The 4,376-nt window shown below is 39.7% G+C and overlaps 1 pseudogene; it reads right to left on the reverse strand.

The window, feature by feature from the left end:
• Positions 1 to 2,071: 2,071 nt before the first annotated feature.
• On the reverse strand, positions 2,072 to 3,651 carry LOC114082676 (vasculin-like protein 1 pseudogene; annotated as a pseudogene).
• Between the last annotated feature and the right edge of the window lie 725 nt (positions 3,652 to 4,376).

The raw sequence follows: 4,376 nt of genomic DNA on the forward strand, positions 1-4,376 counted from the left end.
GTTATCTGTAGTATAGATTGACTGCTCTCTTTTATTTTTATTCTTTCTAAATGATCTATTTATCCATTGTTGAAAGTAAGGTGTTAGAGATTCCGATCTTTATTGTTGTTATGTCTGTTTATCACTTTTGACTGAAACACATTTGTTTAATGTGTCTGGATGCTCATCAATTGCTACATTTTCGTGTTGAATTCATTTCATATCCTTATATAAAGTTCACCTTTGTCTATCTCTGTAGATTTTGAGTTGATATCTATTTCACTGATATAACTAGAGTTAGCCCTGTTTCCTTTTGTTTCCCATTAACATGGGACTACTTTTCATTTTTTTGAACATTAGTCTTTATCTGTATTAAACAGTGTGAAATTCCTTGAGGCAATGTTTATACTTGATATTTTTTTTCCATTTGACCTGTCTTTAGCATTCCACTGAACAGTTTGCTCCACTAGGGGGTGTTGAGGATGATGATGATTGATCCCAGGGGCACTTTACCTCTTAGCTACATGCCTAGCCTCTCTTTCCTATCTAGAATTTATCTATTCCTCTCAAGCTCTCCCTCCCAATCCCACTATGAGTCAACCTCCTTATATCAGAGAAAACATTTGGTATTTGTTTTATGGGGATTGGCTGATTCTTTTCTCTCTTTTATGAGTGAAATTGCTTTATCTGTGAGATTAATTCCTTTGCCTGTTTTCATGATGGTAGTTACAATTCTTTGGATGGAGATGTAGGTTGTCTTAGGTACTTCTTACAGGATCAGTCCATTGATACTCAATCCCCTCAGCTTTCTTTAGTCTGTGTAAGAATTTATTGAACCTTAGATTTCTAAGGATAGTTTTGCTGGCTATTATATATTTGGTTGGCAATTTTTTTTCAGGATTTAAAAATATCCCATTCTTTTCTGATTCCTAATATTTCTGTTGAGAAAGCCAATATTATTCTGAAGCAGACTTCCTTATATTTGACTACTGGGTATTATTATTATTATTTCCTTGCCTTTTGAATGCTCTTTGACTTCAGACAGGTTGGCTAAAGAAGACTTTGGAGAGGGACTTTAAAAAACTGCCTGATTCTGTCTCATGATTTATATGTATTCATTGACTAATCTCATTCAGATAATGAGGATGCTTTCCCTGGAGAGTGTGTCCTGAGACTCCACTCAGATGAGCTCTAAGAGCAATAAGGCCCCCGGTGTCAGTAGCTGTGATGCTAGGACATTATCTGAGGAATTTATGCATAGACTACCCAGAGGTAAGTGCCAATGATGTTGGTGGACTCTGGAGGCACCAGCCATAAAAACAGATTCAAGAGTCAGAAAGTAGAATGTCCTCAAGTCCTTCATAGTGGATTTTTTAAAAACTGATACAAAATATTTATTCCAAGTTAATTATTTTATGCAGTAGTTTTTACCCTCAACAGACTTGTGATAACCACATCTTTTAAATCTGTAAATAATATTATCAAAATAATCTTAATCTTTGAGATCTCAGAAAATTTATATTTTACAATCCACCCTGAATATCAAGGCTGCAAGAATAACACATTTCCTATATCCAAATATTTTACAGCTGTACACAAAAAGGAAAAAAGAAAACAAAAACAAACAAACAAAAAACCACATATGCTTTGTTAAGGGCTAAAGTTACCAGAGCAGCCAAAAATAAAATAAAATATCCAAATTATTATCATTAATTTAATACAATTATAACTTCAATAGTCACTTTGTCATTGACAATGATTGCTTGAGCACAGAGGTGAGTGCCCTAAGGGCTGGTAGTAGAAACTGTTGCTGCAGACCAGTGTCTCCTCCTCTCTGCATCTCTGCACTGCCAGCTCTCACCTGTGTATCGCCCCATATGTACGTGTGTGTGTATTTAAAATATCTTTCCCACCACACAAACTTCTATTAAGCAGATAACAGGGAAGAACAAAAATAAAAGCTAAACAAGCCAACTGCTCTTTCTTTGGGATATGATTATTTCCCTTGTGCATGAAATATTCAACAACATAAAAAAGGAAAAGAACAATTTCTTTTGTATATTCCCTGAACACACAAGCTGAGTTTACTGAGTCAGATTAACTGTGAACATTTATATGCCTTCTTCCAGGCATTGTCATCTGATGTTTCACTGCTACTTGTTTCTGTGTCTGAGTCCTCAAACTCTGCTTTACAAGTGCTTCTCCAAGGGGAGAATAGGCTGGAACAGCGGCTCTGCAAGAAGCCATTCTTTCCGAAGCCATTTCTTCTCAGCTGCTCTGTCTTCATGTGGAACTCTTTTAGCTCATCCTCTGTGAGAGGAAGGCAATTCTCATCATTTTCAGGATATTCTTGCCATCCCATTGATTTCAATAACCTATGCTCTGCTTCCAGAGAGTGTGAAAGGACCCCCCCCCCCTTCTTCTACTACAGAGAGAGAAAGACCATTCTGAAGACAGCCTTCCTCCCCATTTTCCTTTGGTTCAGGTGTGCTGTTGTCCTCCAAATCCTCCAGCTTGTCACAGTCTCTGTTCTCTGCAAAGTCTCCATTTCGCTCATCCTTCAGAGTCTTCAGGAATTCACTCTTCCTGTCAGTGGTTCGGTGGGTCAACTTGGTCAGATGAGAGGAGCTGATCTTAATTGGAGGGTTAATGCTGGAGGGACTCTCTTTGGGAGAGCTGAGAACTGCGCCACCAGCCAGTACCACTGGTTTGGTAACAGAAATTGGATTGATAAATGATGACTCCTGGCTAGAGGAAAGGGGTCCTGATTTGTGTTCCATTCTGCTAAATTTCCATGCATTGGGCTTGGAAGGAGGTGGTGCAGGCTTAGGAACCAAATTCTTACAGACACTTGGAACCATAGTTGATGATTTGTTCCCATTTGCATGGTGAGATCCTGGTGAGGTGAATGCAGCAGAGAAGGCAGCAGCAGGATCCTCTTTGGAAACTTTTTTGATAACTAGCATCTTGGAAGGTTGCTTGGCACTAGGTAGGTTTTCCCACACTCCAGAAGGGGTCCCAATAGGTCTGCATGGCTGATTCTTTTTGCCACCTTCTGGATTCAAAGAAGGAAAGTCTTCCTCTTCAAACTGCAACTTTTCCACTTTGTCTTCTTTCTTTTCTTCCCTAATCTCTGTAGGTGGCTTTTCTTGAAAGGCACAGCCTTTCTAGGAATGAAAACTGCCATCCAGTGTCGATGGTTCCCTGTGCCACCTTCACTACATTGGTTCATGCCATCATGACCTCGGGAAGAACTATGCCAACCAGATAGCTTCCCTGTGATTCCAGCATATGCTCCCTTAGAGATACCAGAGTCCACAGAATCATGGCAGAAGGGGGAGGGCTGGTGCCAGGAATCTCTTGTAGTTCGTAGGGGCCCATTGTTAAAAAAGCCATCAGAGGAATTGTGTCGGTGACAGCTCACTCCAAATCTACCTTCTCCTCAGGGCAGGTGCTCTCTGTGTTTTTCAAAGGTGGATGTAGGTGACTTAGCTGACTGTGGTGTTGAGAAATTTAGCCAAGCAGGAACAAAGTCGTGCTGCTCCATTTAGGTCCAGTGTCTCTTTTCAGCAAGGTGAGGCATCCAACCTCATGGACAGGATCCCACAGTGTAACCTCTGTGGTCCTGTTTTCCAACCTCTGTGGTCCTGTTTTCCGAACTCCTTGAGGCTATCAGCTGGCTGTCTCACGAGGTCTTGTTAAAAAGATGCTTAAGCAGTCTGGCCAGCAGCACGCCTTGTGATGAAGCACAAAGAAGCCTGGCTCTGGGTAGCTCACTTTCTGAGTCCCTTTAATTGATCATCCTAAACTACCTAGTTCCTAACTCGCTTCCAAAGGGGGAAGGGGAAAGGGGAAAGGGGAAGACGGAAGGGGAACATAAAAAGTACTTGTTACATTTAAAAAAGAGGGTAAGGGGAAAGAGCTAGGTCTATGTTCACCTCAGTCAGCTTCCTTGAGTAATGGCACTATGATGTTGCTTAAATAGGTAATACATGGACATTTGCACAGTGAGTGCGAACTGTTCATAACAAGGTCATAGCTACACAGACAGGTGGCCTCATGTGTGGGCAAGTAATGTCATCAAGGTGATAGACAAAAAAATATAGTATTAAAGCACTATAAAAGATCTTCTGAGTAGTCAACTCCAGTGGCAAAAAACCACATGACAAAGCCCTTAAAACATAAATGTCATTATTCTTACACAACTGCTAATAATAGTGTGCAGATATGTATTTATATTTGTCTTAAACTTTAAACTCTAAACATATATGAAATCTTGTTAAAAAAATCAGAAGGAACTTTTTTTTTAAATTTTTTTTATTGGTTGTTAAAAACATTATAAAGCTCTTGACATATCATATTTCATACATTAGATTCAAGTTGGTTATGAACTCCCA

This window comes from Marmota flaviventris, chromosome 3 (genome assembly GCF_047511675.1).
Source record: "Marmota flaviventris isolate mMarFla1 chromosome 3, mMarFla1.hap1, whole genome shotgun sequence".
In the NCBI taxonomy this organism is placed as follows: domain Eukaryota; kingdom Metazoa; phylum Chordata; class Mammalia; order Rodentia; family Sciuridae; genus Marmota; species Marmota flaviventris.